Source organism: Perissodus microlepis, chromosome 3 (assembly GCF_051167445.1).
Source record: "Perissodus microlepis isolate ML-2025 ecotype Zambia chromosome 3, ASM5116744v1, whole genome shotgun sequence".
NCBI classification, from domain to species: Eukaryota; Metazoa; Chordata; class Actinopteri; order Cichliformes; family Cichlidae; genus Perissodus; species Perissodus microlepis.
In genome coordinates this window covers 51,040,441-51,055,274 of record NC_140463.1, presented here as the reverse complement: position 1 = coordinate 51,055,274, position 14,834 = coordinate 51,040,441, and the positions used below count along the sequence as shown (strand labels likewise).

At 45.7% G+C, this 14,834-nt stretch overlaps 1 pseudogene; it reads right to left on the bottom strand.

Annotated features, from left to right (window-relative positions):
• LOC146391814 (protein NLRC3-like) overlaps positions 1–14,834 on the bottom strand; it is a 44,615-nt pseudogene that overhangs the window by 14,883 nt on the left and 14,898 nt on the right.

The window sequence follows — 14,834 nt, the reverse complement described above, 5'->3', positions numbered from 1 at the left end:
ACTCCCCAACAGCTTGTGTCAGAACAAATGACCAAACATCCTCCCGCTTCTCTCTTCTGAGGGGCACCAGACAGGGATGCCCACTCTCCCCTTCACTGTTTGCAATTTTTATTGAGCCATTAGCAGCAGCAATTAGACAGGCTACAACAATTAAGGGCATAAAATGTAAGAATAAAGAACATAAAATCAGCCTTTATGCAGATGATGTGTTACTTTTTCTCCAAAACTCACAAACCAATATCTCTGGGGTAATTGCATTGATAAATTCCTTCTCAAGTGTCTCAGATTATTCAATTAACTGGTCGAAATCAACAGTTCTCCCGATTAATTGCTCCTTCCATAATTCTTCTCCTTCCCCACTGCAATGTGGAAATATAAAATATTTAGGTATTAATGTCTCTCCTAAACTTTCAGAATGAACTAAATTAAACCACATCCCACTTTTAAAGACAGTAGAAGGCGACCTGGCTAGATGGAAATCTTTACCTATATCACTCATGGGAAGGGTCGCCGCTATAAAAATGATGGTCTTGCCAAAAATAAACTATTTATTTTCAATGATCCCAAATAAGCCATCACAAGATTGGTTCAGATCTCTAGACTCGTATATTTCTAAATTCCTTTGGAAAGATAAACCCCCACGTATCAGCTTAAAAACAATACAAAGGACCAAGGATAAAGGAGGATTAGATCTGCCTAACTTTAATCACTATTTTTTTGCCAACAGGTTTCAGTTCATCTCTAGATGGTTTAAACACACCCTCTTAGATGAACCTTGGATAGATGTAGAACAGGCACTATGTAATAACCTAGAAATTTCAGACCTACCATTTATCAGCTCAAACATCAAACGACATGAATGCTTTAAAAGCATCAATATTAACTCTTCTCTGACAGCATGGTGGGAGTTTCTAAAAATGACAGAGTCTTCATTAATCCCATGCAAACGTACACCTATCTGGAACAATCCGGACATATTACAAAACAATAATATGATAAACTTTCCAGATTGGAGTTGCAAAGGAATTAAATACTTGGAACATATGTAAAAGTAAAGTAAAGTAAAGTGTGTGTGTTGGTCCCCATAGGGAAATAGTTCCTCTGCATTTAACCCATTCACCCAGTGAAGCAGTGGGCAGCCACCAATGCAGCGCCCGGGGAGCAGTGTGTAGGGATGGTACCTTGCTCAGGGGTACCTCAGGGTAGCCGTTCAGTGGAGTCGAACCCCCGACCTTCCGATCATGGGGCCACCACTCTACCTACTAAGCTATCCCTGCCCTATGTTGGAAGGAACAGACTTTATTTCGTTTGACAGACTAGTTACACAATATTGGATCAACAAGAAACGATTTTTGGAATATCAACAAATTAAATCCATAGTAAAAAAGAAATTTAATCCCAGTGAAGCTGAATTACAAACACCACCAAGTGTGGTACAATTTTTTTAGTCTAAAACCCCCCAAATTATTGTCTAAAATATACAGAACACTTTCTAATATAGATGAATCAATATCCCTTCCTATTGCAAAATGGGAAGCAGATTTATCAATCAACTTAGACCCAAACCTTTGGTCTCAGATATGCTTAAAAACCTTTCAATGGATCACAAATCCCAGTTTGCAATTAATACAATACAAAATATTACACAGAGTGCACTATACTGGTCATAGGATGTTCAAGATGGGCTATACGCCTTCCAACAACTGCTCACACTGCACAGCAAATACACCGGACAATTACATCCACGCTCTTTGGCTCTGTCCACCAGTTCAGAAATTTTGGCGTGAGATATGTGAAGACTTATCAAAGTGTCTGAAATGTAACATTCCAGCCTCCCCTTTAGTATGCTTGCTGGGCAACTTGGATGAGATCACTGCAGAAATAAACACAGCCCACGTTGTTTTTACGGCCCTATGCATTGCCAAGAAAATGGTCCTCATTAACTGGAAAAATAAAAATAATCTTAATTCTAACCAATATAAAAACCATCTAATAGATCACATTAGTCTTGATACAACCTCTGCCATCACATTTGATCAATCCCTTTGGGCTCCGTTGATCGGCTTCATCACCTAGTGGGGGTGGGGGGTCATGGTTTGGTCCTGCCTTCGCTATTGTGGTTGATATGGGGGTAGGGACGGCCTTAGGGCGTCTGGGGAGTCCCTAGGGACGTTTCCCTAGGGGGCCTAACCTGGGGGCTGTGGCCATGACCTGGTTAGGAGCTCTGGGGGCTCTTAGATGGTGTTTTCCCTGTGGCTGCATACAGCAGAGATGGGGGAGGGTCTGTGCTGGCGGACGTTGGTTACTGGCCTGGTAGCCTGGCTGCCCCTGGGAGGGTCCGGGACGGGCGTGGAGGCTTGGGGGTCTGGGGGTGCTCCGCCCCCCGGTCTGGGGTGCTGGCCGGGCCTTGGGGGCTTGGGTCCTGGCTGTTGTGTCGCCGGAGCAGTGGGCGGGTGGGTGCAGGGGTGCTCAGCCCCAGTGCAGAGGACCTCTGGTGCATCGGCCCAACTAGGGGGCTCTCTAACTGGTGGGGAGGTTGTTATATCTTTGCAGGTGGTCTCCTCACCACAGGAGCTCACTCTGCAGGTAGGGGGAGAGATATAGGCGAGGTGGAGAATGAACTCAACCTGGGTGTCTATTGTCTTGTGTAGTTTGGGAGATGATTGGATGATGGGGTGGGTGCAGTTTTCTCTGGGGTGGAGTCGGGTGGGCTGCCCCGGACTCTGTGGGGCTGGGCGGTGCTGCTGCTGCGGGCCCCGGTCCGGATGGGCCTCGGCCCCCTTGCCCTGGTGGGTTCCAGAGTGTGGGGGTGCCTACTGGGGTCAGCGGGGGAGCTGGCCCCAGGGAGGGGCCACTTGCCCCTCCCTTTCTTCCCTCCCCATCCTCAGCTGCCTCCCTATTCCCGCTCTACCACTCCCACCCACACACGCAGGGCTTGGGGTGCAGGTATGTCACCACGGTGCAGGGGAGGCACTCCCCCTCTGTCCCCTTCTGGCCGCCTGTGCCTCAATTTTATTCTGCAACCTAGACATCCACATCACTCACACTCTCACATAACACATACATATAGGGCCTTGGGGGTGGGCACGTTTTACAGCATCCAGAGGATGGTTGGTGTACTCCAACCCACCTCTGGCGCTGGTGCCCTACCCTCAATTTTAAATGCATTTAGACACTAAGGGTTTTCGGGAGGAGCCGTGCTGCTCTCTGAGAGGAAGCTAGTACCATGCTCTCCTGAGTTTTAAATGCACTTTAGAACAGCACACAGCAACACTACATATGAGCGGGCATAGGGAGGTTTGAGGTCTTCACTCACCCCGGTTCTGTTAGCCGTCAGGGCTGGGGGGCTGGGAGGAGGTGCTGGCCGTCAGACTGGGGTCTGGGATGCGGGGCCTCCCTGCTACTGCAGATAAGGAGGTGGTCCGCTTGCCTCCACCCCAGAGAGAAGGGTTACATCTCCTGGGTCTAGGTGCGGCTTGCCCCTCTGAGGGCGGGGGTACCTGGACCTGGGATATAGAGTATGTTTGGGGAGTGTAACTGTCTGTGCAGTGTCTATTTGTGTCTGTCTACACGTTGGGTGAGTGCCGAGTATTTGGTTGTGCATATGGGGTGGGAATGCACGTCTGTGTCCGCATGTGCCTGTTCGTCTGTGTCTATATGTCAGGTTGGGTCTTAGACTCAACCTCTCTGGGTACATCTCAGGCCCTCCAAAGTACGGAGGCCTATCTCCCCTCACCACACTCCCTGCCGGTGGCTGATGCCCTCAGACGATGGTGTGTTGGTGGTCCTTGTCGTCTGGGGCTGGGCGCTCATGTATGTACCGGCTCACTCCTGGTGGCCGATTGGCGGGGCCGGGTGCCTGCGGCCAGGCTGGGCTCCTTCGGGGGGGTGGGATGCCCTCAGGCCTCTGGCCTCTGAGCCTGAAGCTCGGTCCTCTCTGGCACAGCTGGCTGCCGGCAGAGCCCGCGGGCACGCCACACTGCAACCCCCTCTGGCCTCTGCTCCGTAGCTGCGGGGTGACCTCTCGTTTGGGGCTCTACTCTACTCAGCTCTTCCCAGGAGGGTGGCACGGTTCCCCCCCCTTTGGTGGTCCTCCTCGGGTCCTTGTACTCTGGGGCCTCTGGATATCTGGGGCCTGGATCTCCTCCATACCTGCTTCATACCCTGGTGGACGGGGCTATGGCTCCCCACACTCCCTAGCAGATCGTTACATGGAGAAACCTTTGGAATACAAGCATGCTGATCCACACAGGTATGCACACAGGTGTACACACGGGTGTTCACAGACGCGGACTACACCTTTCTTGGCTGCTGCCTCAAAGCACATTGTGCGCTGTCTATCTTGCGTGCTGCACAATATCGTTTAATATTTAGTATCTACTGTTATCTACTGCTAGCTAGTTTATTGTGATGGTGCTGTTTTTATTATGTTGCTCTTTGTTGTTTGCTTTCTCTTCTGTTTTTTTTTCTCCATACAGGTGATCCAGGTGTTTTGTTTGTTTGTTTTTTCTTTCTTCCCCCCCTTCTCACCGTCTCTTCTCCCCTTTGGCTTTCTTTCTCTCCCTCTCTTTCTTTCATTCTTTCTCCCTGTCCTATCCCCCAGTCATGTCTGTCCCGTTTGTAGCAACCGAAAATAAAATAAATTCATAATTATAATAAAGGTCAATCAAATGGACCAATATGGCAAGGCCATGATGATCCACTTGGTAAAATAAATCCACTTGGCATCTTTCTTGGCCTTAAGACAACAATTCTGATGGCTAAAGATCCAAACGGGACACAAAAAAAAAAAAAAAAAATGATGGCACTATTTATGTTCCTCTTTTCCTATTTTAACTAGAAGACCCAAATGCTATGTTGCAATACTATACTGCTATGGTAGCCAACATTTCAAATGCAGGCTTGACAGGTTTGAGTGTACACTTTATCCAAAACCTAGTGACGGTTTACTCATGTTTACCCTGTTTACTGGGTGGCTGTAGCTCAGACGGTAGAGCAGGTCACCTATTGATTGCAAGGTTAGTGGTTCGATCCCTGGGTCCTCCAGTCTGTGTGTCAAGAGTGTGCATGTAGTTAGTAAGCACTCGGTTTAGAGAAAGTGTGTGAATGTGGCATGTTGCATGTTGAGCACTTTGAATAATCCAAGAGAGTAGAAAAGCGCTGTGTAAGAATCAGTCCATTCACTGAACAGTGTTTTGTCATGTTACTTTTGCACGATTATGTTCCGGCACATGTTGTTATTACATGGCTTGATTAAGGTACACATTAGGGCTGACATCTGGGGCCAGAGCTGAACCTGTTCTGGGCCAGCACAGGGCCAGCAGCGTGTCTGTAACCGGCCTTGTGCTGGCCCATGTGTGGGCCACCTCTGGCAAACCAGATCTGGGCCACCAAAGGGCCGTCATTCTTTGCGGTATGAGGCCCATGTATAAGCACATTGTGTGGGCCAGGTCCGGGCCGTACCAATTTTGCTATGTGGGTAGTTTTTGACTGCTCGTGAAAATTGTGTTATTTGCAAATAAACCTGTCACTGAACTAACACAGCCAATCCCTCAACATGTTTGCAGTCTCTTCTTACCTCGGCCAGGTCCGCAGCTATGAACCATGGTAAAGAGATTTCTGGCTAATACGTCGGGTTCCGCGTCGGGCTCGTAGCTGGTAACTAGCTTTACTGTCTGGGTCAGCTTTGCTAGTGAGAGACAGAAAGAGGCGTTGAAAGGCTGCTCCAACGGAACTTATTGTTTCGGAGGAAACACGAACATAGTGTACAGTCGAGTCTTAATAGCTTACTTACAACTGGGCTCGTCAGGCACTCTTTTTGGCTGCAGTGGTTATTATTATATTTACATGCTTCCGTCTCCCGTTTCTGGTCAGTGACAACTCTTACTTTTCGACTCATCTTTTTTTTTCCCTCCCTCGCGCTCACAGACACATGACGGGTATGGCAGTCCATTCTCCCTGCAGCACGGACTACACTGCCCATGAGGTTACAGAGAACACTCTGCTTATACTGCCTTCATATCAAATAATTTTTCTGAACAATAATTAAATAAAATATTTCTTCATGTCAGTATGCATGTAGAGGTGGCGTGGGCTGCAAGTGGACGGAGGTCCGCGAGTTTGAGACCTCTGTTATAAACAGTACCTTTGCACAATGACTGAAACCACCCCAGTGAATGAACAAATGGATGTGATGTCAGTTTCTTGATCATTATTCAATTCAATTCAATTCAATTAAACTTTATTGATCCCCGAAGGCTGACCCCGAAGGAAATTGGGTTAAGGCTGCTGACGTTTTGCCAGCGCCATCTTACCCTTCCGACCATACATACATTACACAACATCACATGGGGAAGACAGGTCAGAGAGGTATAACAATGGAAAATGCACAACATGAGGAAAGACGGGGAGAAAAATGAACTCCCCCCAGACTGAGCTCCAACAGGGAGATCAGTTTGAGAACAGAAAAAAAACACCTCATCACATAACACATGGATCATCACATCTCACAACATAGAAGACATAAGCTTCAAAGGCGTTTGGAGGGGGTGGGGGGGTAAGTGTAGGTCTGTGTCCGGGTACATGCGTATGTGTGCATGTGAGTGTGTGTGTGTCTGTTCCGTGTTCAGCCGAGAGAAAGTGTCCCTTCACCCGGTCAGGCAAAAGTCAACAATCTTCAGTCGACATGGGTGGCCTTGAATGAGGATGGAGATAGTCACAACAAACACAATCTAAGGGAGAATTTGTTATTCCCGTCAGCTTTCGCCTTGAGCATCCAGCTAGCGCCAGGGGGCCTGCATGAGATGAAGATGGTAGATGTTTTGGTTAGTGCGAACAAACTGCTTCCAATTTTACAGTAGGTCTAATGTCCATCACTGGTCACCAGGTCTCTCAATTCCCAATGTTCTTCTCCAAGATCTTGTCCATATAGCAGAGCCATGAGCTTCTCCAAGATCCTATCCATATTGCATTCACAAAAACACAGTCTGAGTACTCACAGCCCTGCCCATCGTCTATCATGTCGTCCAGCCTTGTCGGATTTTGAACAGCTGTAGCCGCTTCTTGTTCTTCGATGAGCCAGGTCCGAGCCAGCTCCAATCAGCCAGAACTCTATAATCGTGGTTTCGAATTGGTAGATGTCGTTCAATGTCTTCCATCGAGAATGTCGCAAGACACACGACGCAACCGACCATCGAGTATCCCGCAGCACATGTCTCCGCAGGACGATCAGGCTCTCCCAAGTCCAGGTGTTTGTCAGTTTCATTAAGGCACCAGTTGATCAAATCCATAATTCTTCTTTAGGTTTTTAGAGAACAAGTCTGGGAGACTCTCTAAGGGTTTTCGAATAAGCAAGACTACACAAAAGACATGAGAAGCCAAGCAGGAAAGATAAGGGAGAGGGAGAAGGAGAAAATGCGACTGCCTCCATCAAGAGGCAAATATATGTAAAATGTTTCCATTTCTTCCTCCTCTATCAGACATTATCTCCATACCTGAGAGTGTCCAGTCTCCAATGCAAATCGTTCAGTCCTGCTGACAGCAGCTTCATTCCCGAGTCTCCTGGATGATTGTAGCTCAGGTCCAGCTCTCTCAGATGGGAGGGGTTGGAGCTCAGGGCAGAGGCCAGAGAAGTACAGCCTCTTGCTGTAATCAGACAGCCTGAGAGTCTACAGAAACAAACAACAACAACAAAAATCCAGCAGTTAACACACCACAGCCAAAAGAAGATACAGAGGAAGATCATCAAACTTCACTGAATTTAATTTCATCACATTTCATTTATACAACACCAAATTCACAACAACTTGCTCTATATTCTAAGATGCAGACCAAGTAAGACCATACCCTATAAGAAAACCACAACGATCTGATGACCCTTTTGAGCAAGCACTTGACAGCAGTGGGAAGGGAAAAATCCCTTTTAACAGGAAGAAACCTCAAGCAGGACCAGGCTCAGGAATGGTCCGCCAACAGTTGAGGAGGAGGGGGGAGAGATGAGAGACAAAAGACAAGATGTGGAAGAAAGAGATAAATTCAGAATGGTGTATATACACTGAGAGACTGAAGGGAGACGAATGAAGAAGAAGCACTGAATGCATCATGGGAATCCCCAGCAGCCAGGGCCTATTGCAGCATAACTAAGGGAGGGTTCAGGGTCACCTGATCCACTCCTAACTATAAGATTTTTCAAAAAAGAAACTTTGAAGCCTAATCTTAAAAGTTGAGATAGATCTCTCAATACCAACTGTAAGCTGGCTCAATAGACGAGGGGCCTAAAAGTTGAAGGGGATGCCTCCAATTCAATTTTTAAATACTCTTGGAACCACTAGTAAAGTAGCAGTCTGAGAGCGACATTCTCTGTTGGGTTGATATAAAATAATGAGGTCCTTAACCCTCATGTTGTGGTCATTTGATGTTAAATAATTTTGTGTTCCCTGTCAAAAATGATCATTCCATAAAGATTCATCCTGAAAACTATAATAATTGATATATTTTACTACTTCTTGTGTTAGATCTTTTAAATTACCTTAAATTCTTTTGAACAATATAGTTGTTGAAGTTCTGTTTGTTATTCATGAACTGTGTCTGATTCATCTGACTTTATACGTCTTGAATTCAAGTTCTAAAAACATCATGTCACAATCTGCAATGGCAGATTACATGGTGATGTGATGACCCACATGCAGATGAATGAGGCAGAACTGAATTTTAACGACACACGAGCCTTTATCGTGGCTGGGAACCAGTGATGGGAATAACAGCGTTACAAGTAACAGCGTTACTAATGGCGCTACTTTTTTCAGTAATGAGTAATCTAACTAATTATTATTTATATCGTTACAACGCCGTTACCGTTACTAAAAAGAAAATGCGGTGCGGTGCGGTCGCGTTACTATTTTTCAATAAACAGACGGTTGAAGCTGTCTTCAGCTTACCGCATCTTATGTCAATTGCACAGATGTAGTTGTCTACGTAAGTAATCTGGGCACTGCGATTTTAAGCAGCTGCGCACGCTCCCGTGGAGGGCAATAACTTTCTGGCACAACACCTGGAGCTCAAGGGGGGCAAAACAGTCGCATGAGTGCTGTTCAATTGGTGCTGCTGTTTCACTGAGGAAGAATAAAGTAGTCTTGGTGAGCCAGCTTTTAATTATGTTGATAGGCCACGTAAAACCAGAGTCATGATAAACAATATATACGCAGTGTTTTTTCCTGAATAGTGTCGTCACGTTTACTGTCTAAGGACAGCACTAGCAAACACTCTCTACTTATGACCCCCCCCCCCTCCCAAAAAAAAAACCCCAAAAAAGAAAAAAAAAACCCAAAACAAAAACAGCCCTTTCATGTTGGTGGAAAAATGCACCATTTTGACCAATCAAAACGATATGGCAACATGACATGTGGTTGTTTAGGAAGAGGGGGAAGTTTTAGGAGTGACGGCGAGAGAAAGAGAAAGACAGCAGAAAGAGAGAGAGAGAGCGAGTTTTGAGATGTGAGAGATTTGTGACGTTTAGCATGTTCGGAGTGTGTAGTTAATGTGTTTTCTTGTGTAGTTAGTGTGTAGTGTTGTGGATAGTTTTGTGTTTTGTGTCAGAACAATGAGGCAACTGTTGTCTCCAGACAGAAAACGGAGTGGTACACCTGCTGTCAGACCTGCAGGTATCAGTCCTGTGATGTTCTCCTTTACAGTGGACAGAAATTTTTGCAGTGGCACAAATAATTTGTGTGGCATCTTTTTGAATGCAGAACACCTGATTATTATGTAAATAGTTTGAAATGGTTATAAAAAAAAAGGGTAAAAGGTAAATGGCTGCAAATAACTTTGTTTGCAAAACTTGTGCATATGATTTTAAAATTGACAATTTATATTTGCATTTAAAGTCATGAAATATGATTCAATAAACATGTTTGTGGTTGTTACAGTAAAAATATAAATTTTATCTACTCGAATTTTATGTATTTTGTCTGATTTTAGATCAATTGTGTTAATACAGTATGTCAAAATGAAAACATAACTGTAAATTCAGACACGTGAGGTCTGAATTTACAGTAAAAATGGTACAAACAAAGGCAAAGCAAATAGTAGTTCTCTCAGAAGTAGTTAAAAATAGCCAATTATACCCTGGACCCCAGAGGGTTAAACATTTTTTTTAAAGTAACGTAATAGTTCCTTTTCAAGTAATTAATTACTTTTAGAATCTTGTGACTCAATTACTAAATCAATTATTTTTTTGAAGAAGTAGCTATTAACTATAATTAAGTACCTTTTCAAAGTAACTTGCCCAACACTGCTGGGAACAAAAATAAAAGCCAAACAAAGGAAATAACCAGGGGAGAAACTAACATAAAACATGAACTGGGGTAAAATTAGTACATGAAATCAGGAATGCCTGGTTACAAAACATGAAACAGAAAAGCAGGGAAAGTTAACAGATGAACTGACAATAAACAAAAGGATACAAAGGACTTAAATACACAGAAGAGTAATGAGGGAAGTAGAAACACATGGGGAACACAGCTGACACAAATGAACATGACACTGCCAAACTCAACACACCAAACATGGAACACAAGACTGTCAAAATAAGACAGGAAGTACAGGGAAACAGATACACACACTGAGACAGAGAGAGATGAAAGCCAGGGAACAGAGGAAGGAGAGGTAATAATGGAGAAAGTAACAGAGAGGGAAGAGCACGAGAGATCAAGCGTGGACGAGAGTGGTTGAGAGAGCATGAGGGAGAGACATGATGGGCTGGATGAAAACGAGGAGAGGAAAATGGGAACAAAAAAGGAAAACACACGCACATAAACACAAATCCACAGAGAATCCCAAATCCCAGAGAACTGCTAATAAAACAATATGTATGTGTCTGATACTTAGTGCCAGTGTATTTTATATGTAAGTGTGGTGAGACGGGGTCGGCAGTGCCGTGCAGACGCACCTGCACGGCATCCACAATCATGCCAGCCATGTTAAAAACCCGGAGAAGAAGAGGTTGTGGGGTATTGTGGTCTGCTGCATGTGCGGCTGGCAGCTTGTGAGCTGCAGCCGCAAATAAAAATGGCTCAAAACAACACTTTCTGGACCCACCGTATCTCATTCACACCACACTGGTGCCGATACCCAGGAGGCAGCACAGCAGGTCCTTACCGGAGCCAGGGAAGGGAGGACCCTGGCCCAGATGCTGGCCGAAATGGCAGCCACCCAGTGGGAGCACGAGGCGGGGGCGCGCCGTGGCAGGAAGAGCTACAGGACCAGGCTGAGTGCCACTTGGGGTGAATTGCGGAGCTGGCGATGTTGCTCCAGTCATGGTCAAAACTGCTGCCGCCAACCCCACTGGTGGAACCTGGTGGTGGGTAAGCGGTGGGGGAGCCGTCTGGGACACCTCGACAGCTGGAGGTGGTGGACGAGGCGAGCGGGGGTCAACGCCTGCCGGAGGAGGGGCAGCAGCCGGGTGAAGGGCTGCTCATGCGGTGGAGGAGCTGCTCCAACGGGCAGTGGAAGAAGCGCGCCGGGGTCTGCGCCGGCCGGAAGAAGATGGGCCGTTGCGCGAATGGCTGCTCCAGTATGGAGCGGTGGAGGAGCCACTCCAGCCTGAGATGGAGGAGGTGCACGAGGGTACGCTCCAGCCGGGAGCGGTGGAGGAACCGTGTGGGGAGACGGAGGTCCCCGCGGCAGGGGAGTCTGCTCGATCCGGGTCCAAGGTTGAGGGGGGTACGGAGGCGTGGCCGGCCTCCAGACCAGTGTCGCCACCACCGCTGGAGGCATGGCCGGCCTCCAGAAGGGACACGGCCCTGTCGTCGGGTTGGAAGCCTGTTGGGATGTAGGTTTGGCTAATCTAAACATTCATACACAGTCAAACTCTGATGGATGCATCGTAGAGCAACTTGGGTTTAGTATCTTCCTCAAACGATATTTGGCCACCCCTTTTCATCATCTATCTAAAACAATCCATGTTATTTTTTTTTCAATACTACCCTCCCTAAAAATTCTACTTTCTTTGACCATTTTCAGGAAGCATGGCCCCTGAAAATGGTCAGGAAGACAACTCTATCCCGGGCAGGGTGAACCTGAATCTTCTGCTCACAGTTATCTAAAAGATAAGATAAGATTAAAGCTGCAAGCAGCGTTATGAGGGCCCTCGCACCCCCGGCGCGTCGAGCCACGCCCAACACCTAAAACCAGCACGTCCGATCTGATGTCACATTGATGGAATTCATGCCTTTAACCACCAGCTAACATTTCATCTCATTCAATCAGGATTATAGTCATCCCACTAGGTGGCGCTCTAACCATTACTGACAAATGGCAAAACATACATTTCCGAGATCGAGTCTCATCACACCTGCGACCTTTGGGAGAGATTGGACATTGTGTTTTGGAGTAACAGCAGATTACTGCTTTATGGCGAGTGATTGAAACTCCACGTGCCGCCATGACCACCCCGTTTCCCTGAATGTAAAAAGCTTCGCAATTTAACATCACAAAGGTCTTTAGATTCCACGCACTGGAGATCGCATCAATCTGATGAAATCCCTTGGAGGAGTTCGTCAAAGTACGGTGCCTGAAAAGAGGGGAAAATGTCGCCAAAATTGCACATTAATTTTAAAATGGCTGACTTCCTGTTGGATTTGGGATATTGCTCCAGGAGACTTTTTTGTACATCTTGATATCTCCTATAAGCTTACCAGGTTTCAGACACTGACCAAAGATGAAGCTTATACGACCAATCCCAAGGAGGAGTTCGAAAAAGTTCGAGGCATGGAAATGGCAAAATTAGAGCCAAAATGTCACCTTCACTTCTAAATTGCGGACTTCCTGTTGGGTTTGCGTCAATGGGCCCACAGACTTTTTTGTTCGTCTCGGCATGGTACACATGTGTCCCAGATTTCATACATGTAGGTCATACCCACACGGGGGGCTCGCGTTTTTCATTTTTCTAGGTGGCGCTACTGAGCCAATTTTCCCTGGCCATGTCTGAGGACATTAAAATACGTAAATTTTCACCAGACCTGACGCGTGTGCAAAATTTCATGAGTTTTTGAGCATGTTTAGGCCCTCAAAAGGCCGATTCATTTGCCGAAATAATAATAATAATAATAATAATAATAATAATAAACGGAGCAGATACAATAGGGCCTTCGCACTCTCAGTGCTCGGGCCCTAATTAGATAAGAAGAACTTTATTTATCTCGAGGGAAATTTTTTTGTCATACACATGCTCAATGCAGCAAGAGAGACAGAGGAGCAGAGGAATAAAATATACAATATGTACAATAGAATACAAGTATACAGTAAAATAAAGTAGGGTAGGATAGTGCAAAATATAATATCAAATAACTGTAACAAGTAACAATATAACTATATCCTGAAAATTAAATAGCTTAGCTTAGCTATCAGTGCAGGTGATTCTAAAAGTGAGATAGTATTGTGCAAATGGATAAAAGAGTAGCAGCATATGATAGGGAGATGAAACAAACATTCAATGAAAAACTGTTCGGTGATATTGCACGGTCTGAATGGAAACAGAATAGCTTTGTTATTAATCCTCAGGAAAATTACCAACAGAGTAAGGAAGAGTTGTACAGTTTTATTTTATTTTACAGTTTTGTTTTATTATTGCCACTGGCACAAAAGATTTACTGTCATGGTGCTGGGTCGTTGACCCAGCGTTTTGGGTTTATATGATTATTTTCCTCTGTTCTAGTTTATTCTGATTTTGGTATCCTGTGTCCTCCCCTTGTGCCCGGTTTATGTCCCTAAGTTCGCGTTTTGGATTTCCTCTTTTATTCTGAAGGTCTGTGTCTGTGGTCATTGTGTTCAGCTTGTATCCTCCAGTCATTATGTGTATTAGAATCAGCTGTGTCTCCCACCTGTATGCCATTTCCTGGTCTCCTTGTGTGTGTATATATAGTGGGTGTCGGTCTGCGTTTGTTGTCGGCTCGTCTGTGTTCCATGGTGTTTCGTTTCCTCTCTCTGCGTCTCTCTGCCCCGCACCCTGTTTCGTATGTCCTCAGGTTTGTTATTTAGTTTTCCCAGTTTAGGTTTCTTTAGTCATTTGTCATTTGCCTGTTTTGCCACTCCGCCACTTGTAAATGAACGTCACTCGTATCATCAGTCACTGCCTGCATTTTGGGTCCTTTTTCCTCCCACACCACACGGCTCGCCCCGGCAGCCGTGACATTTACTGTGGCGGTCAGTTCTGGATTTCAGTGCTGTTAAGGGAAAATTGTACTGAGTAGTCAGTATAAGCTTTTAATGATATAAGTTTATTTGTGATAGAATACTGCATGATGACCTTTTCCTTGCTTAGAACTGATTGTTCTTTTCATTGCTTAGAACTGATTGTTATTTAAAATGTATTCATTTTCCTTGTGTATAAATAAAGACAAGTGCAAGAACAGAGTGCGCACTTCACAGGGCCCCCACTCTGATGTGAGCGCTCTGTGAACGCCCTTGCAAGTAAAAACCTACAGCGTGTGTGTCTCCACTGTCTGACTCTCAGCTGAAGAAGTGTCATTTAGAATAAATCTCTGGACAGGTGCGATGAGTCTTTTGCTGCAAGTGCTCCGATGGTCCATCATGGAGGCGCGCATGGGGTGGGAGGGGTTATCCATGATACAAAGAAAATTTTTTTATCATTCTCCTCTCAGACACCTCCAGGTTCTCCAGTCTGACACCCAGGACAGAACCAGCCTTTTCAGTTTGTTCAGGCTGTTGGCTTCGGCTGTCTTCACCCCACTGCCCGAGCACACAGCTGCAAAGAACACAACACTATCTACCACAGAGTGATAGAACATTGTCAGCATTTTCCTACAAACATTAAAGGA